General features: G+C 36.0%; 1 long non-coding RNA gene across 1 annotated transcript; it reads left to right on the top strand.

Annotated features, from left to right (window-relative positions):
- Positions 1 to 11,507: 11,507 nt before the first annotated feature.
- On the top strand, positions 11,508 to 12,277 carry LOC131080068 (uncharacterized). Its single transcript, XR_009114116.2, has 3 exons — positions 11,508 to 11,668; positions 11,776 to 11,913; positions 12,161 to 12,277. It is a non-coding gene; the product is annotated as an uncharacterized LOC131080068 (long non-coding RNA).
- Positions 12,278 to 27,987: the final 15,710 nt, after the last annotated feature.

Raw genomic sequence — 27,987 nt, 5'->3', positions numbered from 1 at the left:
GGATTCAATGAACAATTTTAGACTTGTCCAGCAACTCAATAATATTTAGTTTTACCGACCTTAGTCTTGATCAATGATCTCGAGGAGGTAGATGCTTCAATCCAACTACAACAATATAAAGGCCTTTGTACATGGTATTGAGATTCAGACTTAAATCATACTAGAGAGACCTCTTTTAGGATTGGACCCAAACTCACCCAGAACCTCATTTCACAGACATCGGAGAGTCTATTCCAAAAACCATCTGGATTCACTAAATAATTGTAGATTTGTCCATCAACTCAGTTAGACTATCAAAGTCAAGCCCTTTGACTCATTTTGTGTGATTCAGCTCAGGAATCAGAGACTTTTTGAAGAACTTCTAGTCTTAACATAATGGCTTTGTCATCATCCAAGCTCCAGCATTTATATTGTACTACGTGCCAGCCAGAAAACTTACTGCAACAGGGATAGAGAACACTTGTCCATTACCAACTACAAAAAACAGCACCACATTGGAGCTGCAGCAACAGGTACAGGATCACATCAACACCTACCTACGGTACCCACATCAATGGATCCAGTTCTCTACAATGCATCTACAGTCACTTCAGCAATTTCAACACAGCACCAGGGATAACATTGGAATTCCTGATGTGTAATTGCTTAATCAGTTCAAAATTATTCTCCAATGCACTAAGATAAGAATGCTTTTCTATATTTTGGTTATGAAACAAAAATTTCAGGTTTTATATATATATATATATATATGTAACAATTTTCAAACAGACTAGTTTAATAACTTATTTGTAGTTTTGCTCCTAGAATCTTATCATATTTGTACGCTTGTTCAGAAGGGCAGAGTCATTTTTGGTATTCAATCTCTGTCCCCGTAGAATATTACCTATATTATTTCTGGAAATAACTTGCAATTCCAACTAGCCACAGACCTTGGAAGATAGTTCACATGTCTAGAAATTTGTACTTTTAATTACTAACAATATAATGTGTGCCAATTTTACTGATCAAAGGGAAACAATAAAATCATTTTGTAAGGCATAACCTGCTTTTGATCTTGGTCTCCTGAGAAATATCATCAATCGAAACAAATTATTTGTGTAATTCATCAGCTTTGCTTGGTGGTGGTAAATTAGTTTCTCAAGACAAGGCTTTCATGAAGCTAGAATGGAAAAGGAAAGTTATGTTGGAAATTTTCAAATAATTTTGGAAAATGCAAACCTATGGTAATATGACTCTTACGATGATAATGTTGGAATATATTACATCAATACTTAGTTTTTTAGTTTAGATTAGATAAAAATAAATAAATGGAGTTAGTTGTTAGTATTGAAAAGTTACTCCCATAGGAGGTTCTTTAGAGAAGCTTCCTTTTCTGAGTGTGGCAATTACTTAAAAATGTGCAGTACCGTCTACTATTAGGTCACCGCATTATACGATTCATCATTAGAGCATTCCTTTTGGACCCCAAGCTTTAAGATGCATTTTGTACTCAGTTGCTTCTTATGGGGTATTATTGGTGCACTTATTACTTTATTTATTTATTTTTTTTGATAAAAGTGGATAGAACCACTGAACTATATTAAATTTTAAAAGTTTTTTAACAGTGTCTGGTTCAAAAAGCACTGAAGGGAAAGAACCAGTAAGAAAACCCTGTAGTATTGCTTAAGTAACACAAGCCTATTCTACCCAATACCAAATGCCCATTGGCATAGTACATCAAAAAACCCATCCCAATTTCATAAGCCGCATTAGATATAAAGGAAGCCGCCAATAGAAGTATATAGAAGGAAGATTAAAGTATGATCACTGAAGGATGCATATCCATTGCTGCCAAAAAACACCAGTCTGAACCACCCCTGTCTATGAAACACAATTCTCCAACCACTAGTTAGAATGATACCACATAGTAGAAATGAAACCATAATCAGCCACCCTGTCAAAATAAACATTGTGATCAAGCATAGCAGAACCCACACCAAATAAGAGCCACACCAAATAAGGAGGTTGATGAAGACAACAACTATGCTCTTCTTTACTTCAAAAATTCCAAAACCGAGGAAGGGATCTCATCCACACTTACCTCCCGCATATTAGCATCACTGTCAATGGCTAAATTAGCCAAGAAATCTGCAATCTTATTCACTTCCTTATAACAGTGGGAAATCAAGAAGGAATCAAAAAAGTCTAATTTTTGCAAAATATGATCAAGTATATATTGTAATTGCCAACAATTCGACTTCTTTTTCATGACACTTTGAATAATAACCATAAAATCACCCTCAATTATCAAGTCCTTAATTCCCAAAGATATAGCCATATCCAAACCAAAAGACAAAGCAAAGAATTCTGCACAATTGTTAGACTTGAAACCAATTGCATGACAACGAGCCTGAATAAATCTTACCTTCTGATCATAAATTACCATACCTGCCCCTGCCAGGCCAGGGTTCCCACGAGAAGCACCATCAAAATTCAATTTAAAGTGCCCTTGCGGAGGAGGTTTTCAGCAAGCAAAATTTCTCTTACTTATAGCATTAGTCTTATTTAAAATAGATCCATGAGAAGGTAAGACTGATAACATTCTCCAAACTCGAGTTACCCTACCATCCCAATGAGAAAAAGAGGTAAGGGTTTCCAAATTCTTATAGATAAAAGACAAAGCAACTTCAGAGATGGAAGATTCAATCCTCAATAAAACCTCAGCCAAGGAAGAACTTGTTTGTTTAAAAATCCTATTATTACGCTCTAACCAAATATTCCAAATCACAATAGATGGAGAAATAATCCAAAGACATGCATAGAAAGATGAGGCAAACAGGAGAGGCCAGGCTCTAAAGTGGGAAAGGAGATCCTTACCAATAACAAAGGAAAGATTAAGCTTTTCAAACAACCATTGCCAGCAAGAATAGGCAAAATCACAATGAAGAAACAAGTGTGCAGAGGATTCTAAATTTTTATTACAAAATATATAAGAAAATACTGCAGTAATACCCAACCTGTCCAACCTCATTCCTGTAAGGACCCTGTCCTGCACTGCTAACCAAGCAAAAGCACCAGCGTTTGGGAGGCAAGCCATATGCCAAAACAGCTTGTATGGCCAAGTAGATAAATCTTTAGCAACCAAGAGAGAATTATAGCCATCCTTAACTGTGTACTTACCAGAGATATTCCTTGTCTAGATAAGCTCATCGTCAGCATCAGAAAGAATTATTACTCTCTCTGCCAACATCTTTTCATATTCCAATTTCACATTTTGATCAATATCTAAAAACTCAATTGATTTCCATTCTGCCACCTTAAGATTCCCACTATACTCAATTTCAAAATAATCAGCCACAAAGACACCCCAAAGGGAAGAAAGAGTGGAAATTAAAGGAGACCAATCCCTCGAGTTCATTAGAGGGGGATGTCCATTCCAAACTTACTCCCAAAATCTGACCTTTCTACCATTATGAACAATCCATGAGAGAGAGGCAAAATCACTGATCTACATTTACATAGAAAATTCCAAATAGCTGAACCAGACGGTAAATTAGAAACTCGAAAAACATATTCTCTTGGTCCGTTATTTAAATATTTAGCAAACATAATTTGTGCCCAAAAGGAGAATGGTCTCTCATACAATTTCCGAACCAACTTAGCACCTAAGGCTAAATTTTGACTTTCCAAACTTCTAATGCCTGTGCCCCCAAGGTTTTTAGGCAAACAAACTTTATCCCATGCTACCAGAGAGAGTTTTTTCTTACCATCTTTATTATTACTCCAAAGGAAGGACCTAAGAGTATCTTGCAAACTAACAAGAGCCGTTTTCGGAGACTGCAAAACAGACATGAGATAAATAGGAATAGCATTTAGGACAGACTTAATAAGAACAATCTTACTAGCCAAAGATAACCATCTATGACTCCAGGATAGGATCCTTCTAGAGATAACTGAAATGATCTTATCCCAAAACTCAACTCTATCCTACTTAATGAAGAAAGGTATACCAAGATAAGAACAAGGAAGATTTCCAGATGCAAATCCCCAAAAAATCTTCAATCTATCCTGAACCAATTGTGAAGCATGAAGGAAAAAAATCTTTGACTTATCAACATTGATTCTCTGACCAGAAAAGGATGCATAATTCTGTATTATCCCCTTTATCACTCTTGCCTCACCCAAAGAGGCCTGACCAAATAACAAGGTATCATTTGCAAACAAGCAATGCGAAATGCTTTGTGGAACATTCTGAATCCTAATTCCCTTCCAAAGCCCTCCCAGCTTAGCGGCTCTTATAGCCCAACTGAACGTTTCAGCTAGAAGAATGAATAAGAAAGGAGACAGGGGATCCCCTTGCCTCAAACCCCTAGAAGAGGAGAAAAAACCACAAGGGGAGCCATTAATTAGAACCGAGAACCTTGCAGAAGAAATACAAGCACGAATTCATTTGACCCATGCCTTGGAAAAGCCCAATTTAAGTAGAACAACACACAACGCCCCCCATTCTACTCTATCATATGCTTTCATCATATCTAATTTGAGGATCATGGCCGGGATTCTCTGAGTAGAAATAGAATGCAGAACCTCATGTGCCACTATAGCTCCCTCTGTTGTCTCCCAAAGAAATGATCTTAGGTAAAATTTTAGCCAACCTTAAAGAAATACCCTCGGTAAAAATCTTGTACAAAGTATTACATAAAGCAATAGGGCGAAAATCAGCAAATGTCTTGGTAACCTCTTTTTTAGGAATAATTGCAATCATTGTATTATTAAGTTCTTTCAAAACAGACCTATTCCTTCTAGCTTCCTCAAGGGCCAATAAAACATCATTTCCTACAAAATCCCAGCATTTCTGAAAAACTAAAGGAGTAAAGCCATCCGGTCCTGGAGCCTTATCAGGGTTCATTGCAAAAACAACATTCTTAACTTCATCCAAAGAAAAAGGAGACAACAACATTTTATTATCTTCTGAAGATACCAAAGAAGGAATATTAGAAGAAATGTTATTACGAAGATTTCCATGCTCCGAAGACAATAGTGACTTAAAAAACCTAACTACCTCTGAAGCAATATCCTCCTGTTTTGTTAAAAGTTTGCCATTTGGACACTCAATACAAGATATCCTATTTTTACTTCTCTTCATTTTTGTTTAAGAGTGAATTTTTTTTGTATTTCTATCACCATTTGAAAGCCAGATCTCCCTCAATTTCTGTCTCCAATAGATTTCTTCTCTGGACAAAACTTCTTCAAGCTCTACTTTTAGCAATTTTAGTTCATAAAAAACAAGAGGCACCATACCATGTCGAATCACATGTGAATTAAGACATTCAATCATATCTTGAATCCTCTGTTTTTCCTGAAAGATGTTCTTAAAATGCAAGATATTCCATTCTCTAATATTAAATTTCAAAAATCTCAACTTCTTAACAATCTGAAACATACGGGATCCAAAGCAATAAGGAGCAGAACTCCACCATTTTTTGAGCAAAGACAAAAAGGAAGAATCTCTAAACCACATAGGTTCAAATTTAAAGGGCGACTTAAAAGGAGCTTTATCTTCCAGAATTGATAGGGAAATTGGAAAATGATCTGACCTCGAAACTGGAAGAATAGAGGAAAAAAATTCGAACTCTGAATCAATCCAAACATCTGATAACAAAAACCGGTCTAACCTTTCCGCAATTTGAGAAAAATCTCTTAGCATATTTGTCCATGTGAAAATCCCATTTTGAAACTGACAATCAAAAAGACCCATGTCCCTAATGAACATCCCAAAGTCTTCCATAATTTTTTTATTAGGAAGAATACCTCCTTTCTTTTCTCCCAAGTCAGTGATAGCATTAAAATCCCCCCCAAAGATTATAAAGGGACCATGCCTTAAAGGGGAGGAAATTCTCTTAAGATCTCCCCATAATTTAGACTTCCTTTGAATACCAGAAGGAGCATAAATATTAAAAAGCCAAAACTTAACCTTCGAAAGCTTGCTTTTAACTAAGGCCAACATCCAGTTTACAGTAGAAGCAACTAGCTCAACCTCAATGTTATAGTTATTCCAAAGCAATGCCAAACCCCTTGATGCACCACAAGCTGGAGAGGAGAGGAATTCCCACTTTCTCCAAGAAGAAAAAACCAAATCAGTAGACTCCTTTGACAATTTTGTATCTTGCAACATGAGAATATCACACTTAACTAAGTCCACCCGGGACTTAATTAAGCGCCTCTTGTTAGGGGCATTTAAGCCCCTAACATTCCAAGATATAATTCTCATTTCTCTCGAGGGGAGACCGAGGTTCCCCTCTTTCCTTTAGACGGAGAAGACTTCCCTTCTCCAAAACTACTTTGAAGATTACGCTTCACAGCCCCCGACCTGGTCATAGGAGGACTGATAATAAACCTCTTACTCCTCTTACTCTGAGGAGTACCACTTCCTTTCATAGCGTCACTAAGAGAAACCGAATGCTTCCCTTTCCCAACACCAGGAGAAAGAGAAAAAGTTTGCTGAATCCCAACATAAATTATTAATTGAATCTTTCGATTCTTTGGAGGCCTACCCCTACCAGGAGAAACCACAGATGAAGCCCTAATTAGAGTAGTTTGAGCAATTGGTAAAATCTTACTTGACTTAGGAGAAGTCGTGACTAAATTATCTATGATGCCCACTTTTGATGAGGCCAAAACCTCAAAAGGGTTAGCAAATGCAGAAATAGGAAGGGTCAATTTAATTCCCCCCAAGTCATTCTCAATGGAACAGATAACCCTATTCGTAATGTCCTCATCCATCTGATGCTCATGATCTTTAAAAAGATCATTTACTTGGTGAACCAGATTTTCATCTGGCACAATAACAGGAATGTCCCCCAACTGAATATTATTTCCTAAGACAGCGTTATTATCCACATCCACATCAACATGCTGCGAAGAATTAGACACCAATTCTTTGACTTGTTGAGCAAGGATAGCATCATCAGGAAACCCTAGAGAAGAAACCCCAACATTAGACTCCGAAACAACCCCATCATTCTTCGCAAAAATCTGACCAATCCCTTGACAACTTTCTAAGTATTCTTTTGACTTCACAGGACAGACAGGATTCCCACCACCATCATTTAGTAACTTATCCAAGGATTTCGAGGTAGTGAGATTTGGAAGCAGATCATCCACATTTTTGTCCCCGTAAACCACAATATTCTGGTGAGCTCCTGTCTTATCCTTACTTGTAAATAACCCTACAGACTTTGGATCGTGAGACACAACATAAACCTCTTGCTTCCCAACATCCCTCATAGCCTGGTTAACCTCAAAAGTAGCGGGATGTTTCCCAGTGGAACCATTAACTAATAGTTTATCCAGAACAGAGGATTTCGAAAAATCCATAAGAAAAGGAGCATCCAATTGCAAGGAAGTTTTACCAAAGTCTTTCTCCAACTTATTAATTTGTTTTTTCCAGATACCCTCATGAGATTTAATGATACAAGTCCGAGGGCAAACATTATTAGGGTTAGTCAGGACACAGATTTTTACCAAAACCTCCCCCTCCACAAAATCAAATCTTGATGATAAGAAAGAACCACAAGTATTACCAATTTGTTCCAAAACCTCTGGGTCCATAAATTCAAACGGTAATTTGGGCAAGCCAAACCAGAAAGGAACTAATTTAAAGCTTGACCAAGCAGGGACATAAAATGGTTTCTAAGCCGAAACAAACACTAAATTTTTACCAAATCAGTAATGTGAAGATTTTAAAACTTCATCCCTAATAGAAGAAGAGTTGAAAACAATAATAAATGCATTTGCAGAGAGTAATTGAAAATAATGCATATCAGACCACTTTTTGTGCAATTTTTGATGAAATTTAGATAAACTAGCTGCATCCCCCCATATTTCCCCAGAAATAGCATGTGTATGCAAACAACGAGCTTTCAAATCCACAACAGAATCAAGTAAATCAATGCATGGAACAGGAGCCCATACCTGTGAAGACCCACCTCCTAAATCAGAGCCGGATTGATTTTCACTTACCTTATCGTCTTTTCGTGATGTCAAAGATTCCCTTACCTTATCCCCCCTTTGATGTGACGAAGATAACTCAAGTGGGTTACTGTTAGACTGTTTGTCCATCATCTTTTCACCAGCGTTCAGCCGAGAAACCCTAATTGCCTCATTTACAGATGAAAACTTCACAACTTTCGCATAGGATGGTTTTCCTCCCAACTCTGTAGATCGTTTACCCCGAAGCCCCTTTAAATGATTTGGGATAAACTTTTGCCGTGGGCCCTGACCAAAATGCCTACGATCCAAAAATCGTTGATGCCCTTCACCAGATCTGTCCATACTCCGCCAATTTCCACTGCTTGGACCTCTGAAAAAACCCCGAAAATACTTGGAGACCGGTCTGAAATTTCTTAAGTCAGCCCTCAACCAATTCTGCGCCGCCATATCTACCCATTTGCCCTTCGTGAAGACCAGCTGTGGGACGTGCAGCGGATCATCCCAGCCCACATCAGCCCACTCGCCAATAACCCTAGTTTCGCCCATACCTAGCAAGAAATTGCAGTCTTATCTCTGTTTTTACTAGGGTAGCAGACCAAAAAGTTATGCAATGGTGGAAAAACCTTCAGCTGCCATGGGTTAGACAGTGATGTCTTGCCTTATAATTTCACTAAACTAGGCTCATAGTGACTGAAGCAGCTGATCGTGGGTCTGTAGCAACTGATCATGGGAGAGAACGAAAAATCTGGCTTCTGAATGTGTCGTTAGTGCTTCAATGCAGTGATTCAAATGCCGAGTCGTGTGATCTCTTCTGCAGAGGACTTGAATCCTGGCGTCCCAGGTGTGATTGGTGGCATGTCTAATGCTCAGTGAATTTTGACACCTGGAAATGAATTTGCTATTGTTGGGCGCAGCTAAACCCTAATGATCAAACCCCCATCTCTGATTTCTGCACGCCTGTGATGGTTAGAGGAGCGGTAGCAATGGCTGCTGATGCGCTGTCAATGTGCTCTCCCTGCAATGGGGTTTTGACGATCCAGGTGACTAGCGCTGCTTCTATCACCCTTATAATATTTTACAGCGCCCTCCAAAAGAAAACACTGAAGCAGAGTCTTCAATTTCAATGCGGATGAGCAGGCCAACCTCTCTCTGACTGCTGACGAAGGAGATTGTTGCTCCTCGTGGTCTGAATGTAGATGCGACTGAGACTAAGCGCAGAGCCTTCCTTCCTCCCCTGCCTTCCAATTCTGCTCTCAACTCTATCGCAATCTTGATCTGATCACGCCTCGCACTTATTACTTCATTATTCTTTACAAGTGACGACTATTTCTATGTTTTGGAATTGTCCCTAGAGCAATTTCTTTACCGATTTTCATATTAGTACTGGTCGTATAGTGCTACACATCAGCCTAACAAGCCATACCATTCTATCGAGGCCTCAAAATGAGATGAAAATAAAATGAAAACATGGAGCAGGGTTTTGAATCACTTTGGAAAGCATACCTCATTTACTTAGCTCATAACTTATTTGTTTATTTTGTTAACAAAATTGATCTTGTAAAGATTATATAGAAAAAGCGTTGAACTCTTTTAAATCTTGATATTTCATGTTTTACTTCAATTTATTGAGTTTGTGCCAAGTTTGTGTTGAGTTTGAGCGTAGAATCCAAGTTTGTGTTAGGTTGAAGTGTCCTACCTCTTGCAACTTAATGTGTGACCTTAATAGAAAAGGGTGGTTTACTTGAAGTGGCACTTTGTCAAGTATGATGTTGTAATCAGCCGATATGCTATATTATGTGGGGTTTTCACCCCAAACCTGTCTCACACTGGTATATGGTATTCATTGGTTGGTTTACGGTTTTGTTCTTGCTGTCCGGTAAACTTCATCAGAAATCTGGAAATCTCTCCATTGCATGCTAAACTCTGTCAGAGAAACAAGCTGGAAAACAGTATGCATATTCCAAATTAGATAAGATTTCCTATAGATATGCAATCAAATCAAATCTTGTCATCAATCAAATCTCACCGTCCTCTCATCACCGCCCAGGATGCTTATAAATAGAGTTCAATAAATTGACGATCTCTGGGAAGGATCAAAGGCTTGATTAGCTGGGTTCTGGTCATTTAAGTTTGCATTGTTTTCCATTGTGGCTATCAAAATATTAATAGTGAAATAATTATGTTCTTAGCCGTTGATGTCTCCCCTCCCTATTGTATTACTATGCAGCCTCTTCACTCACTCACTTGGCCGCAACACACTCTCTGTGCAGATCCACACGAAGGCCACCTAGCCAATGCCCTTCCTTGATGCCTCCCCTTTGTATCTTTCCATAATTTTTGCATTCGATCATTTTGTTGTGAAATGATTGTGACCTTTTCCTCATTCCTTTCTGTTCGATCTACAAATTGGTTGGTTGTCGATTCTCCTTCCCCTGTTTCTCTTGTCAATTTATAGACAGACATTTCTTTTTCTTTCCTCTCGTTGCGGCAGTAGCCCAATCGGTTGCTTTTCTAGGCACTTAATTATATTCTTAATACGCAGTCCTTAGTCTTCTCTTCATATTGATGTTTATTGTTTTGACATCATTCAATGCATCAATTTTAAGTTCTTGAGCCTTTTCTGCTACATCTGTCATTTTTCTAAGGCTTGAAGCTTTTGCTATCGATTCGCATTCCTCTCTTTGATGTCTTCCCTTACTATCAGTTTTCAAAGATTCGTGTTTTAATGATTTGTCATATATCACCTGGCAAATTTATTCTTTTCAAGTTCCTGAGTGTGCATATCCTACACACTGTGATCCACAAGACAATGTTTTCTTCGAGGCTTTCTGTCAAACACTTCACCGCCTTGTCCAAACAGTTCACCGTCTTGTCAATGCCTTGTCAATGCTCGGTCTAAGAGGCATTTATTAAACATTCACGGGCCTTCCCTGTACTCCCACAAATTGCATACGTATTTGCCAGGAAAGTTGTAATTTAAGGGCTGGCTTAACCAGCACACACTAAGCGTTGACCGCATAGTGTGTGCAGGTGTGGGGCCCATTCAACCTGTTGTTTCCACCAACTCCCGTTTCCGTTCCGCTGAGTAGTTGTAAACCGTAACAGTCTCTAGCCAGTCGCCAAATTCCCGCGCATGAACCAAATCAAATTCAAATTATGGTTGTCGTGCTGGAAGTTTGAATGGATTACAAGAAAGAGTGCCTTTGCAGCGAACATGAGGGAAATGATCTGATAGACATGGAAGCGAAATGTGGAAGCATAGAGAAGCCACGCCAACTGTTCGATCGAAATGTTTTCTCATGGAATGCCATGATTACAGGATATACGCGAAATGGAACTTTCCTAGAGCAAGTGTGGTTGATCATGAAATTGTGGCAATAGAGACCACTGAAAATGTTACAGAGCCGAGTGTCTAATTTGATTTCTATTTTTGAATAGGCTGCACATGTGGATGTGTATGAAACTTTGGAAAAGGCAATAAAAGAGTCTTTTGAATGGAGGATTGTTGATGTGGTGGTGTGTAGGCTTGACAAAAATTGCACTTCTGGAGGAGGGCAGGATTGAAGATCTGCATGCCATCATTCAGATTAATTTGACAAGAATTGTTAATACTCTGCATGTTGGGACTCCATTGATGGAGCAGAGAAGTCCCCAAATACCCATGTCCATTGTTCTCATGAATTCCCAGTCAGAAATGGTATGTTACTGCTAAAACTAGTTTGCTTATTTTTAGAATGTTTAACTTCTTTTGTGATTGTAATTTTTAGAATGATGTTTTTTGGGTTGTGCTATTCTTTTGGGCAGTATTCTTTGTATGGTAACTCTGTGTATGCTGCAACCAAATATGGTCTAAAAGGAGTTGGAGAAACTCTCAACGATGCCTTATAACATTTGAATAAGCATAGTCTTTCAAGGGTATGTGAAACCCCATGTTTGATTACTGTAAGTAGCTCTAATTTTGTCTTAATGAAAATAACTTTTAATTTTATTTGTATCTATATCTTGTATTAGATATCATAGAAGAGATGTCTGTATCATGAACCCTATTTGTTTAGGTTTGCTTTCTTGGGAGATTGGTGTTTAAAAGAGTGGAAAAGGCTTCTTGAACAACACCTTTAGCAAATTATTCAACTTTCTAAATATGAATGTTTTGATCGGATGCTAATGATAATGATGTTTTTGGTTGCAGATAGGAGCTTCTTGATCTGCAAACTAATCCTCATCTAAATGATATAGCAGTATATTTTTTTTGATGTTCTTTTTGAACTAATGTATGTGCATGAGGTTTTAGAAAAACATCTTGGACATATTCACATTCAAACAAAACATTTATGCTTTCATTTTTTTCACGATTGTTAATGTATTTTTCAAGTGAGTCTGATCTAATTTTGTTCTTACATTCCCCCTTAGACACTTCAAGTAGGGAGCAAATATAAAAGGTGACACTTCAAGTAGGGAGCAAATATAAAAGGTAAAATAGGCGTAAAAGAATGTAGGAGAAAAATAAAAAAGAATCTTCAAATAGGCAGCAAATATAGAAGGTAAAATAGGCATAAAAAAACAATAGACTAGAGGTAACCAAAAATATCTAAAACAAAAAAATAGATAGGAAAAATTAAAATCTTGATAAAAAGATAAAAGTGAAATCTAAGTTATAGGCATATATGAATATTCACTAAAAGAATGCTCATAACTTATTAAACACTTTTTGGGTGTCCACTTCAACTAAATCTTAAAAACATACATTGCAATAGATAATAAAATAAGTTTACACAACACAAGATTGTATAAGATTCATGACCAAAAAGATATGTAACAAGGAGTCGTGATTATTTGGGATAAGAGCTTGATACATGTGTAGTGGAACAAATATTGAAAATAAATAAATAATGAATGATCAACACTAGAAAAATATACATTAAGGATTCTTAGATTGAAATACTAGGGGGGTGAAGAAAAGGAAATGGGAGCACTTCTATACAATTAAATGAACAAAGAAAATAATATCGTGTCAATCATCAAAGTGGACATATTAATAGTGGTATAAATGATAAAGAACAAAACTTCTAAATTATTTCCATGATGTTTGAGGTAAAAGGGGATATAACTACATTATGCATCAAAGCTACACAAAATAACAAGCTCCAATTTGATTTTTTGTAGGTTTTTGCTCAAAGATTAGAAAACCACAAGTTAACCTAAATAGTCTAGCCTAATCTTATAATTTATAAAATAGATATATGTATTATTTAAAATAAGTTAGAGAAAATAGGGGTAAATAAAGAAGGGGAAAAATAATCATTGAGTTGACTTGTGTATAGCTTTCATTTTTTGTGTTATAGTTACTCAATCATAGACCTCTATAAAATTATTTAGGTGGATAAATAAGATTAGAGAGTGTGATAGGAAGGTATAGTCAACAAAATAAGTTTAACATAAGATTTAAAAAAAATTATGATAGAAGCAAACCTAGATGTAATAGGAGTGCGTGAGGTAAGTACTAATCTAGACATTTCCCCTTGTCCTTTCAACAATAACTCATTATAAAGAGGTGGTCGATTCTACCAATAGAATATGAATTCTTAAGTTATAGTCACAAAAGTACATGTTATTTCAAGTTGAATAATTGTTGTGAAACTATGATAGGATGCTTTTTTTTAATAAAGAATAAACAAATTCAAATTCTTAGTATTTGGTAGCTAAAATTTGTTATGAAACTTCAAATGGATCGATTCTTATCACAATCACCCTTTCTCAAACTTTCCAAAGAGCTTCTCAATGTGTATATCAAACTCCTTTATCCCTTAAGTAACCAAGAAGTTAAACCAATCTCAAATTTGATGGTTATATTAATTAAATTATTGTAGAAATAAAAATTCCAATAGCATGGGGAAGTTTCATAAACAAGAATTTCAAAGAATGATTTCTACATGTTTAGTTGACTAATAAGAGTTCACAAATAGTCAATTCGAAAAGAAAAACTTTGCAACTTGTAGTTCACTAACAAAATTTTGTAAAGAGTTAGTTCACATGGAAAACCCCACACTCCATACCTTGTGGATATCATTATTACATCATTTTGTCTTTTTTGTGGAAATTTTGTTTCTTATTGAATTGAACCTTTTAATTTGTGCATTCATCTAATTCAATAACACTTTTTTATAAATTATATAATGTTGATATCAAGATAAAGCCATCATATCCAATTTAGCTACATTCATACACAATCATACAATGTTGACATCATGCTTACATGATTAGTGGATGAGTGAACCTTGATACTATTAGCATCATGCTCACATTGTGCTAACATAATCTTCTTCTTGTGTCATGCTAATGTCATCATTGAAACTGTTCATATGAAGTGGTCCTTTATATTGAAGTTTGGCTCACTTGACTTTAACTACAATTCCAATTTGTTAGGTGATTCAGACAAATGTAGAAAACCTCATTTGAATTAGTTATTGTTAGACTCTTTTTTTGCCCTTTATACCATTACAAGAAAAAGATTAAAATGGCAAGTACAGTAGCAATTTCGTTTGTCAAAAAATCTATTAAAAAATAGACACATGGAATCTTAGCTATACTTCTCTACAATTAACTCAACAATGGCACACTCAAAATGCAAACTAACGGGAAAAAAAAACAACATTTTGAACATTCTTTAACATGGGCTCAAGGTGGACCTCTTAGGTTCTATATGAAGTTCGATCCAGTTGGGCATCACTTCACATTTTTTGGATACCCAATTCACCTTCCCTGCCTTGCCTACTATGCAAACTGCCTCCCCATTCAACATGACACCTTTTTCTTTCTTCAGGATAAAACATTATTTCATAGGAGCTAACAGACTTACACCCATGAAACTTTTTTTCCAAAATTAGACTCTACACGACTTTACCTTTTTTACATAATTAAATTCATGCTTATTAAAACATAAATATTGATGATCATAATTTTGTACTAATATTTTTCTATAGGTACCACTAATGATTTATCATTATATGCAGTTTTGAAGATGCAAAGTTGGACTCAAAGTATCAAGCAACCAAAAAATAACATTGTACTACATATCATTGTATATGCTTGCATATTTCAATTCTTCTTCTTTTCTTTAACACACGACTTTTACAGACCATGTATACATCAAAGTAAGGGGAAAATGTAGAGAATAAAAGTTTCTTATTTTACATTCACTTTTGGTCTTATTGTGATTTTATTTTCCTACTACTTAATTTACATGTTCTACATATAAGATGACCACATCCTTATATTTACCATTCTTAATACCAATATCCTAATCATGCAATTGGATTCGTCTATATTATTAATGGTTTCCCCATTTTGGATTAGACAACAAGCATGGTTTTGTCACCTAAACAAATTCACATGCAAAATCTTATCCCACCTTCCCAAGTTTACTACACGGAAACCATGTAGATTCAAACTTAACCGCTACGGTGACAGTGACTGGGGGGTTAAGACCAGCTTCACGGGAAACATAACGGTGAACGGGAAGTTGAATGAGACAAAAAAAAATCTAACGGAATAGAGTGAGGACGGGCCCACGAGACACCTAAGGAGTCAAACCTTAGTGTGTTCTCTTTAAGGCTCGCCGTAATTTAAACATTAGTTAAAATTCCTCTATACCTGCCAACTGCATTCAAATTGCTTTGGACTTGAATATGAGAGTGGACTTGAATTTGAGAGGTCTGATTGAAATATCATTTAAATTAATATCAGTCTCAACTCTCTCTATGTGAAACCATCTTCCATTTCTTTCGCTTTCTCACAATTTAGAGTATTAACCTCCCGTCCAAATCACTATTTTTCAGAATTAATATAGATTTAAGATTTTTCACAAGTGCTTGTACTACTATTTGTGTTATTCTTCCTTTGACATCTGCTTCCATCATATACTCTAGATCGATTTTTAGATAAATATATATTCTAATATTTTTTTGTTTTCCCGCATCCCAATTCACAATTTCTCAACTCTAAACTACTATTTAAAAATCTTTAAGGATATGATTCTCATCAAGATATTTCAATTCTATTTTGTTTGTGTTTGAATTTGTATTCATGCATCTCAATTTGATCTTTTTCTTGAAAAGCCTCACTGATAGTCTTTCAAGCATTTGCCTAACGGACCATGGTTCTTTGAACATATTTTAAGCACAAAAATATAAGTGCTCATATGATACACATTTGCAATTAAGAGGTTTAAGATGAAAGAACCATTTATGACATGAAAACTCTAAGATTGGTGCCTCATCAAAATTCAAATAGTCAACCTACCAACTAATGATGAGTAATTAACACAAGATTAAGAGGTTTAAGATAAAGAACCATTTATAACATGAAAACTCTAAGATTGGTGCCTCGTCAAAATTCAAATAGTCAACCTACCAACTAATGATGAGTAATTAACACAAGATAAAACTAGTATATCTATATTTAAAAAATAGAGGTAAATTATGACGAGAGATATCTTATAATAGAAAGGAATCTGACAATTGCAACAATATTATTAGTATACAAGAGTTTAAAAAATCTGGACAATAATAGAGTTGATTGTTCCCTTTTAAATATTATGGCACTCTTCCATTATCATTTGAATGTAACGGTTTCATATAGTTGGAGACAAGTGACGAGGGTTCCATTTTATTTGGAGTAAATAAAATAACACCTCCACAAAAACCAAAAGATGGCACATTTCATGCATTTACCCATCATTTGCATGTCAAATTGTTTCAAAATTGAATTTTTGTTTACAAACATTTTGATGTCATTGTAGATGCTTCTCGGCATAATAAAGAACTTCAAGAATAGCATATTTATTGATAAATGAGCATGGTGGTAATTTGTTTACACTATACCTGGTCATTTGACGAGCTCATATGTTACAATTTTTATTTTTAAATTTCCTTAATAATGATTGTAACACAACTTTAATGAAAACTTTTAGTTAGAGTGTTGCTAAAAGTATGCACTACTTCAAAGCACTAACTCTTTATAACATGGAAACGATGTTAGGCAATATGTAGGCTATTATTAGTCATCAATGGCATGAAAGTTATATGATGACCAATTTTACAAGTGACTATCCCAATTTTAACATTTTTAATGCTTTGCCATTTGAGGTGGCGAGGGAATTTAAGTTCAATTTGATGATAAACATTTTAATGTTTTTTTGGGAGGGGGGAGGGGAGGAATGGAATTTCACCTACATATTTTGAATTATCACAATTTTTGCATGCGTGATAATCATTACATTAATAACCATTTTTCATTATTTTAGTAATAATTATAATCTGGTGGAGGATCTACTTTTTTTTTTTTGATCGGTAAAATATATCTTTTTATTTAATCAAACTTTAAGCATTACAACTTCGAAGATAATGAACTATCAAAAAGCTCCTAAACAAAACATCCATGACTGCCATCACCACCCTCCCAAAATCTGGAATTCAAAACCAATAATCAACAACCACACATCCCCCCCCCCAAACGAGTACGGAAAAACTTATTACATCTTGCTTGTAAAAAATTAGGCATTTCAAACTGAAATTTAAAGTTCAACTGTGAAATTAATTGAGAAAAGAGAGCAGAGAAAATTGGCTACTATGGGTACCGTGCCTGTAATAACCTATTCATGATTCCTCCTTCACGCCTCTTGCAGCCGAGGCACTCGATTCACCAGTCACCCAATTACGACGAGTCTCCACTTTCGGCGTGTTGTCGCCTCCTTCTTCCTTCTGTCTTCTTGCTCGCTACACCTCGTCGGCTCAGAGAAACCACCCCACCATCCCATCCACCTTCTGCATCATCTCTCGCATGTTTAGCTAGTTCTATGGATAGTCTCCTTGTATATTATTCATTTTAACCCTTCATTTTACACCACTTAACATGGGTGTCTTAAATACTTTACCCTAGCACATGATATTGACTAATATGTTGCTCTCTTTGATGTGAGACTCAAAGTAACTTGTTGGAATGCTTGTATCGTAGCTATCAACATCAAAGATTTGTTGATCCATCACCATAGCTACTCTTTTGGACATCTACAGTACAACTTGGAGTATGACCTTTTGCTTGATGAGCTTCTCGTGAATATATCAATACAATTCTATACTGATTTCAATTTCTTATACTCTTATCATTTATATAAATGACGAATTTGGATTTATTTTCCTATGTAATTGATCTTTCAAACATTATTTTTTTATACATTATTTTGATTGTTGTCTCTTCATTGTCCTCATTTTTTAAAAAAAAATGTCATCCTCAAAACTCACCCCCTATTCTGAAAAGACTTCGTGGAAAACTACCAAAAAACATTCTTAGTATAATTTGACTCTCATAGGAGATTTCCATCATTTAAATGTTTCATCTTTGAATTACGTTAAGTTGGTAAAACCTACTACAAAATTTAATGGTAACTATCAATGGTTTTCTCTTCTTACAGACTTTATCTGATGTTTACCATTTCGGTGCATAAGATTTAATATGAATCATATGATATATGATTGAAGAACTAAAGAATAACTCCCTCAATTAAATCCTTAAAAAAAAAAAAAAAATAGTTCAAACTCATATATTGTTGAGGACAATTTTAGTTGCAAATATTAATGCTTTGTGGATAACTTTATCTAACAGAGTGTCGGTGATAATTTTGGTAGCACTTCAAATATTTTGTTCTAGGTTTAAATTTAATTCATACATGTATCTCATACATTTTCCTTGGATAATTTGAGTTACTTTTTTGGATAATTTAGTCAAGACTTACACAAAAAAATCTATAAAGTAAAAACTTGGTCAAAGTTTGTAAACATTTCTTTTCTAGATTAGTTTTGCTAAAAAAACCTTAATAATTTTCAAGTTGTATAATTTTTCCTTGTGAATAATTTTAGCTCACAAATCTAATATTTTTAATCAAGGGGAAAATTTTAGCTTGGACACTCACATATTTTACCAAAAGAATAATTTTAGCTTAGATTTGTGGATATTTTGGTCCTATTCTATTCCTTGAGAGAATTTGTAAACCTTACTTGAAAAGAAATTGACATGTCTTTTAAATAACCTTTTCCTTATATACATTATTGCATAAAATATCCTACATTGAAAACATTTCAATCCTTAAAATTTCCAACAAACATTCTCAAGAACATCTTTTTTTGGAGCTATTGGTGTATTTTCTCTCCTATCTACTATTTTGTTTAGACTATATTAAAATTAAATTAGAAAATATAGTTGTTGGAGCTAAAGTGTCTTTTTCCCTCTCTCCTATCTACTATTTTGTTTAGGTTGTATTAGAATAGTTATTTGCATTCACTATAAATAATGAGGGATTTTGCACTAATGCCTATACTTGATCACATGATTCAAACCAACTCAATTTATGAATTATCATTTTTCAAATTTATTTTATTTTTCTAGATTAACATGGAATGAATAGGAAAAATCCACCACAATTTTTTTTTATAAAAAGTTTTTACAAATTCTCATCCTCCACTATTAAATATGATGTTGTTTGTCATGCATAACTTTTATGCTTTCATTTCATGATTTTTTTTATAGGTAATTAAATTGAACTATTTTTGATACAATGCTATGTAGAGAAATATAACATTCATTATTAAAATATAATATTGGTTTTAGAAACTAGTTTGTTTACAAAATCTAATTTAAATTGAAGAAATGTTAATAAAAAGAGTTAATTCAATTCCTTAGGTCACTTATGTAAGAAAAGAGCAATCCAAAAATAGTAATCATTCCCAAAAATTTAAGAAAATAATTTTTAATTTGTAAAATACTTGTTTGAGTGTATAAATCAATTAGACATCATACCTCATAAAATAAATAATGACATATAAATTAATATTTTATTATTTTTAATTGTAAACAAACACATTAACTTTTTAACATATAAACTAAAAAATCCTATCGGTGTAATTCTTGCATCCTCTTCTAGTGCAAGTGCTAGTATATGATGTGTAAGGAGTTGTTAGACAATCTAATGTCGTAGACATGTGAATGCATCTTATGACATTATAAGATATGTAAGAGAGCTTATGCAGATTTAATGATGTGTAAGAACATGCAAGGAGAATTACATCGTTGACTTTTATTTTTGTCCAATTTATGGTATTATGGAGCATCTAGGAAATGGAGATAATGACTCCAAAATAGACATTGTCTAAGCTTGGTGGGCAGTGAGAATGATAATCACGATATTTAGAGACTTTATTTAGGTCTATGGTTTTTGGTGCAAAGTTTTGTTAAGTCTTTACTAAGGGCTTAAGATAATGATGTACTTGAAATATTTCAAATTTATGTTGGGAGTGATATCTTGTGAAGAGATTGAGTGTATTGCAATTGAGTTTATAGGTAATAAATTGGTTTGAGGACTAATTTGAGGACTACAAAGAGTTTCTTTTAATGTTTGCATTGTCACCTATTGTATGTGTAGTCTTTTATTTTCATATTTAAAACTATATATTTTCTGTACAACACTTTTTTCCTCTTGGATTAATTGTGGGTGTTTTATCCTAGCTTCCTTTTTATTTGGAATCAAAGTTACTTGTTGGGATATAATTTATGAAGATCTTTGTAATGTGGTTCCAAATGTGAACCTATGTTAGTACAATATGTGACATGTGGGATATAAAAATGAGATGCCTCGTTTGTCTTGTTAAAATCTGAGAAATAGATAACAACCTAGAATCGAATTGAAAGAGATAGATCAAATAAATTGTAAATGCAAATGAAATGAACAACATAATAGTGATATGAGAGAAAATTGATGTGAAGTGCTCCAAGGCAAAACAACATCAGATTACTATCTCAAACTATATGAAAATACAAGCAAGGTACTGAGTTTATATAGGATAGGGAGAGGGGAGATGTAGCAAAATGGAACAATAGGGAGAGATAACTATGCAGGTTAAAGGTAGCAAGAGCATCTTCCCAAGATAGCAAATGCCACCTCCATTGTAGGATGTCAACACCTCAAATCACCCACTCACTAATTAAACTCACTTTATTTAACCTAAGAAAGCTTAATAAAAGTGTAGGAAAAACTTAGGAAAAGGAAAAAATATAAACCCAACTAGGAAAATAAAAACCTACACTAGTACCCCCCTTAAGCATAGTTTAGGTGGGTGAAAATATGGGTCCCGACAAATGAAGCCTGATGAGGTACCCATGTACATAGTATTCCACCCAACAGAGAAGAAGCCCCCTCCCAACAAAAGAGAGTATGCCCCCCCATAATAGAGAGAGAAAGAAAGAACTAAGAAGCCCCCCCCCCCCAAAAAAAAAGAGGACACTTGCTGCACCCCAAGCAAAAATCTCAAATGAATGAACTTTCTCTAGTGAATGGTTTGGTGAAGATGTCTGCAGTCTGATTTGATGTCTGATAGTACCGAAGATCAAGAACTTCCGCATGAATCAACTCTCGAATGCAGTGCATGTGAGTCTCAATGTGCTTGGTTCGTCGATGATGGACCAAATTGCGAGAAATTTGAATGGCACTTTGGTTGTCACAAAAGATGACTGTAGGCTTTTGGAAGGGAATGCAAAACTCACTGAGAATATGTTGAAGCTATATGACCTTAGTAGCAGCATTAACTACTTCGCAATACTCAGCCTCAATAGATGAAAGAGCAATAGCAGATTGCTTCTTGCTCGACCACGAAATTGGACTAGAACCAAGAGAGAAGCAATACCCTAAAGTGGACTTGCGATCCTGAGAATCGCCAACCCAATCTAAATTTGTATATCCTACCAAGTCAATATCCATTCCTGTTGCATAGTGAATCCCATAATTGTCAGTGCCCTGTACATAGTGAAGAATCCGCTTAGCTAGCTTTCAATGCAACTCATTTGGCTCTTGCATTAACTTGGAGATTAGGCCCACAACATATGAAATATCAGATCTCATGTGAGTCAAATATATGAGGCTTCCAACCAATTGGCGATACAAGGTAGCATCTACCAAGGGTGAAGAACAAGAAGCCTCAAGTTTGACCTCTGACAGAAATAGAGTTGGTGCAGGCTTACAATTAGCTATGCAAAATTGGGAGAGCATATCAAGAGCATACATAGGTTGTCCAATGAAGATACTAGAAGGTGACATAGTGATCTCAATCCATAAGAAGTAGTGGAGTAGGCCTAAGTCAGACATCAAGAGCCAACCATGAAGGACAATTTTGATTGCTTTGATGTGGGATGAGTGACTCCCTGTGATCAACAAGTCATCAACATAGAGAACAAGGAAAGTGAGAGTATCATCCTGTTGAAAAATGTAGACGTTCAAATCAAAATGACACCGAGTGAACCCAACTGACAAAAGGAAGGAATCCATCTTGGCATACCAGGCTTGAAGGGCTTGTTTAAGGCCATAAAGACTTCCAAAAGTGGAAAACAAGTGAAGAATCCCGGACGATTCCCTGTGGCTACTCCACATATATCTCCTCTTGAAGCTCACCGTGAATAAAATCACTCTTCACATCCATTTGATGAGCTTCCCAACGATGGGCTGCAACAATAGCAAGAACAAGTCTAATGAAATTCATCTTGGCAACTAGCGCAAAAGTCTAAGAGTAGTCAATCCCAGGAACCTCGGAGAATCTTTTGGTGACCAGGTGAGCCTTACGCTTATCAACTGACCCATATGCAACAAATTTTGTTCAGTAGATCCACTTGCACTAAACAAGTTTCCTTCCTTTAGGAAGAGGGACTAAATCTAGAGTATGGTTCCTCTCCAAGGAATTGAACTCCTCTTGCATAGCAGCATCCCACTCAGGGACACCTGAAGCTTCTCAAAAGGACTGTGGATTCAAATTTGTAGCAAAGAAGAGATGTGAAGCATGCTCGAATTGTGACCTTGTTCTTCTCGCATTTGAAGGACCACCAATCCAATCACTAGCTGACTCTAATGTTTGACGAGCGCAAAGAGGCCCAATAGTTGGAGAATGAGGAGAATTTGGAGGAGAATCATCACTGTATGAATGATGACTAAGAGAGGAGGAAGATGAATCCTCATCATCATCATTTGAAGTGGAGGAAGAAGACTCCTCAGACGGATCAGGAGGATTAAATCCTTGGAAGAACTATCATCATGAAATCGTAATGTCTCCATAGGAATGAAAGATGGAGAAGTGGCAGAAAAAGAATTGGAGGTATCTCCCTCAAAATCAACACTCCTCTCAATGAAAGTATAGAGATCAAGCCATCTGCTGCCAAAACTATGCTGTTTGTTGCCGAAACTTTGCCATCTGTCGATCGTGCAGGGGTTTCGCTAACTGCTGCCTTTGGCTCTAGTGAGGCTGCATGTTTTGGAGGACAAAATAAGGGTGGCCACTTTGGTGAGAGAGGCATTGTGCAGATTGGTGAGGTTTCCAGGGTACAATTAGGGTTGAAGAGACGACCGTTGATGGAGGATTTATTCATGTTGCAAATGCCATTTCTATTAAGTTGAAGGCGGAGACAGAAGAGGAAATACATTATAATGTTTCTATTTTTTCGACACAAGGTGTGATCTATCGTTTTAGGGGTTTTTGGACTAGCCTCCCTGAGCTACATTCCAGGATCTTAGAACATTAGGAGCCACTCATTACTGGTAAAGCTCACATTTACCCCATGACTAAAGGGTTTTTTGTTGCAAAGTTTGAGAATGCTCAGGACATAAATATAATCTTATGTGATCATTATTTTAGTTGGGAGGATAGATTTTTGTTGATGATTAAACCTCAGCACTCTGATTTCAATGCTTCTTCTGAAACATTTAACAAGATCCCGATTTGGGTTCGGCTTCCTAATCTCCCCCTTCATTTATGGGCTGATCCTCTTTTAGAGGAAGTGGGTAAAGCCCTTGGAGATTTTCTGATGGTTGATGATGAATCATTTGATATTCTTCATTCCACCTTTGCCCATATTCTGGTTGAAATGGATGTTTCAAAAGGGTTGCCTGTTGAGATATTACTCGAATCTTCTAAGGGTTACTGGGTTCAATCTTTGGACTATGAAGGGATACCCTTCTGGTGTAGAAGATGTTTTAAAAAAGGTCATGCAACTGCACAATATGGATTAGAGAAAAAGATAATGAAGGCTTCGTGGTGGAAAGGTTCTTCTGAACAACATTATATGATTGAGAAAAAATCTAAGCAACAAAAGAGTTTTTCTTAGGTGGTCGCGATGGATTTATAGGGTAATGCGACATCCTCTCTGGATGTCACAAATAGAGGAGTTGCTAAAGCTGTGCAAGATATTCATGTTGAATCACCTAAAGAGAGAGGGAATGGGCCCTAGGCTGCAAATTCTTGTTATAGCGTTCTCGCTATCAAATCTGGTGGCCTTTCTGACAATGCAATGATTGTAGGGAGGAAAAATGATGATACCTATGAGATGGTGGATGCTGCTGGCATTCATTCTCAGGATGAAGGTGGACTAGTGATGGGTTCATTGGCTTGGCATGGTAAGGCTGCACAAGTGGAAGAGGGTTGGATTACTGTTAAGAGTAAGAAAGCTTTAAGTTTTCTAATCCCTCTTTTGATATGACTCTCCGCTCCTATAAGAGTAGTGCTAAATGTAAATCTTGATGGTTTTTGGTTGAGGGAGCTTAGGCAGGAATTTTTTCTGGTCTTTTTCTGGATCTAGGCAGGTTGTTGGCTGTGCTTCTAGCAACTTTTGTTTTAGTTGTGGGAGCCTATTTTTAAAACCCATGTATATGGCTATGGGAGCCAAAAAAACCCATGGTTGTCTGGTGTTTCATGTTTCTTTTTTTATGACAACATTTTGGTTGAGGGTTCTAGATCCATTCAAAATTTGGTTGTAAAGAGTTTTAGGTCCCTTCAAAACCTATTTTTGGCTTAATAAAAACTCATGTGTGGTAGGATGGATAAGCTTGTAGCCTTTGACACCATCTAGATACCCAATAAATATGTAAGGCTTGCTCTGTGGATCCATAGCCTTGCGTTTCTCTATTGGAATATGGGCCCATGCAGGAGACCCAAACACTCAGAAGTGTTTGATTGTGGGTTTCTGACTAGTCCAAGCTTGAAAAAGGGTTACCCCCTTCACAACTCGATGAAGAACTTGATTTTGGATATAACATGCACAGTTGATGACCTCTACCCAATACTAAGGTGCCAATGATTTGGAGTGAATCATACACTTAGCCATTTCCTTCAAGAACCGATTCTTATGTTCTGCAACTCCATTTTGTTGTGGAGTGTAGGGAATTGTGTGTTGAATATCAATGCCTTTTGAGATACGAAACTGCTCAAACCTCTGGTTAACATATTCCCCCCCATTATTGGTACGCAAAATCTTGATGGTTTTCCTTGATTGTTTCTCTGCAAAAGATTTGAATTCCTGAAAAGGCTCAAAGACCTTAGACTTTTGTTTGAGAAAATATACAAAGGTGTACTTGAAAAAATCATCAATGAAATTCAAGACATATTTGGCCCTGCTAAAAGAAGGATGTGGAAAGGGTCTTGCCAAATCACTGTGAATTAGCTCCAAAAGTTGTGTGGCTCTCCATGCTTTGCCTTTATCAAATTTTTCTTCAAGATGCTTGCCAAGAATGCATCCTTGACAAACTCCGTTAGAAAATTAAATAGAAGGCAACCCTATAACCATGCCATGCTGACTAAGTTCTTGTAAGTAGCGGTAGTCCAAGTGGCCAAACCGCTGATGCCACAAACTACTCACCTCATTTGAGTGAGTGAGCAATGCAAGTGACAGAGAATCAGGAACAAAGTGAGAAAAGTGATACAGTTTGGATTGATGATCTACCTTTCCCACTACAATTGTAGACCCATTATGCATCTCATTGATTATCACTATGTTTGGCGTGAAGTCAACTTGCTTGCTAGAGCTAGTGTGAGTGATTTGATAGACAAATAGGAGATTAGTTGACAAAGATGGAGCACAAAGGACATTCTACAATGTTCCTTTGCCCACATCAATAGACTCTCTCCCATGCACTTCACCGGGAGTGTCATCACCCAATAGAATAAATGTCATAGAACATGACTCCAAGGAGATAAAACTATCTTGTGATGAAGCCATGTGGTGCGAAGCACCTGAGTCAATAATCTAGTAATTAGGTTGTGAAGCAACAACAACTAGGGCATTGCTCTTTGCTTTCCCTTTACTTGTGTCCTTTGAAGAATCCTGAGATGAACTTGGTTTGACAAAATCAAGCACCTTGATGTTGTTATTTTCGAGAAGATGAGACAAATGATCAATTTGCTTCTTTAGACATTTATGTTCATCATGACCAAGTTTATTACAATAGGAACATTTAGTTTTCTCCTTATTGGGCTTATCACCTTTTGAAGAAGATGCATCATTAGCTACTTTTTGGGCAACCGGTTTCTATTCTTTCTTCTTTCCTCCTTGGTTCTTTTGTTTCTTTTCTTGCTTAGAAGGTCCTTTTTGATCTTTATATGGCATAGAACATGACTCCAAGGAGGAAAAACTATCTTGTGATGAAGCCATGTGGTGCAAAAGCACCCGAGTCAATAATCCAGGAATTAGGTTGTGAAGCAACAACAACTAGGGGCTTGCTCTTTTCTTTCCCCTTACTTGTGTCCTTTGCAGAATTATGAGAAGAACTTGGTTTGACAAAATCAAGCGCCTTGATGTTGTTCTTTTAGAGAAGATGAGACAAGTGATCAATTCGCTTCTTCAGACATTTATGTTCATCATGACCAAGTTTCATACAATTTAGGAACACTTAGTTTTCTCCTTCTTGGGCTTATCACCTTTTGAAGAAGATGCATCATTAGCTTCTTTTTGGGCAGCCGATTTCTATTCTTTCTTCTTTTGTCCTTGGTTCTTTTGTTTCTTTTCTTGCTTAGAAGACCCTTTTTGATCAAGGTGCCCATTTGAATCAAATTATCTTGTTCTTTTGTGATTTCATTTGCAAAATCATCAAGAGAAGGCATTTTATAGCTCGTTCCTAATGCTCTTTTTATGTCATAGAATGTAGAAACAAAAACTGAATAGTTTGGACCAAGTTTGGAAATAATTTTAAAAATCAATTGTGAATATTTCTTATCTATCCCACACGCCTTCAATTGCAATCTTACAACCTTTAGTTTTGTGAAGAAGCCTTGAATTGTATCAAATTTACATGAATTTAACCCTATTAGCTCATTCTCCAATTGGTGTCCCCTTAATTCATCTTGTTTACCAAACAACCCTTGTAAAGTTGTCCATACATCATTTGGAGTTGTAGTAGATTCAACATGAAAAAGAAGATAAGGAGATACATACATGCATAGAGTACGATAAGCTTTGTCACATTTGCTACACCATTTTGGCTTTTCTGCAATTAATGATGGGTTAGTTTCAAGACCCATAGTTACTCTAAACAACCCTGACTTCTTAAGATAAATTTTCATTTTTGACTTCCACTCATAGTAGTTATAGGGTGCGAGTATTAGTACTATTGTTTGATCCATTTTAATGCATAAAGTAAGATTGTTTGTTGTGCAAAAAAGAGAGAAAAACAAACACAAAGAGAGAACACAAGACTACCCCTCCTTTTCACTAGATCAGAAATCACCCCCCTAGATATTACAAGTTGGGCGCTTTATAGTTCACTGCGTTTATAGAGCTTTTTCCAAGTTACAATGCTTAATAGGCTCACAATGGCCAAAATTATAAATTTTGATACAAACTGAACTAGAAATAAACTCTAAAAAAATAAGCCCTGTAGCTATGTAGTGCTCTTCACCACCTTTCAGATGCCCGTTTGTTTCCAAAAAAATAGAGCATCGAGGTAAAAATTATGGCCAAATGAAGAAATTAGCAATACCAGACTTCAACCTGCAAAAAAAAAGGGAAAAATAGAAAAAATTCTGATCCAAACTACCTTCAAAGCGAAGAGCTTGTCTCGAGATTTCCGTCGATATCTCGTTTGAAAAAATCTGTCTCCATTTGCCCAAGTTATGCAAATTTGAAAAAAATGCTCTTTTTAGGGGCCAAGGGTGGAGCCCT

This window comes from Cryptomeria japonica, chromosome 3, assembly GCF_030272615.1.
Source record: "Cryptomeria japonica chromosome 3, Sugi_1.0, whole genome shotgun sequence".
NCBI classification, from domain to species: Eukaryota; Viridiplantae; Streptophyta; class Pinopsida; order Cupressales; family Cupressaceae; genus Cryptomeria; species Cryptomeria japonica.
The sequence above is the reverse complement of the archived record's forward strand: the minus strand, read 5'-3'. Positions and strand labels throughout refer to the sequence as shown.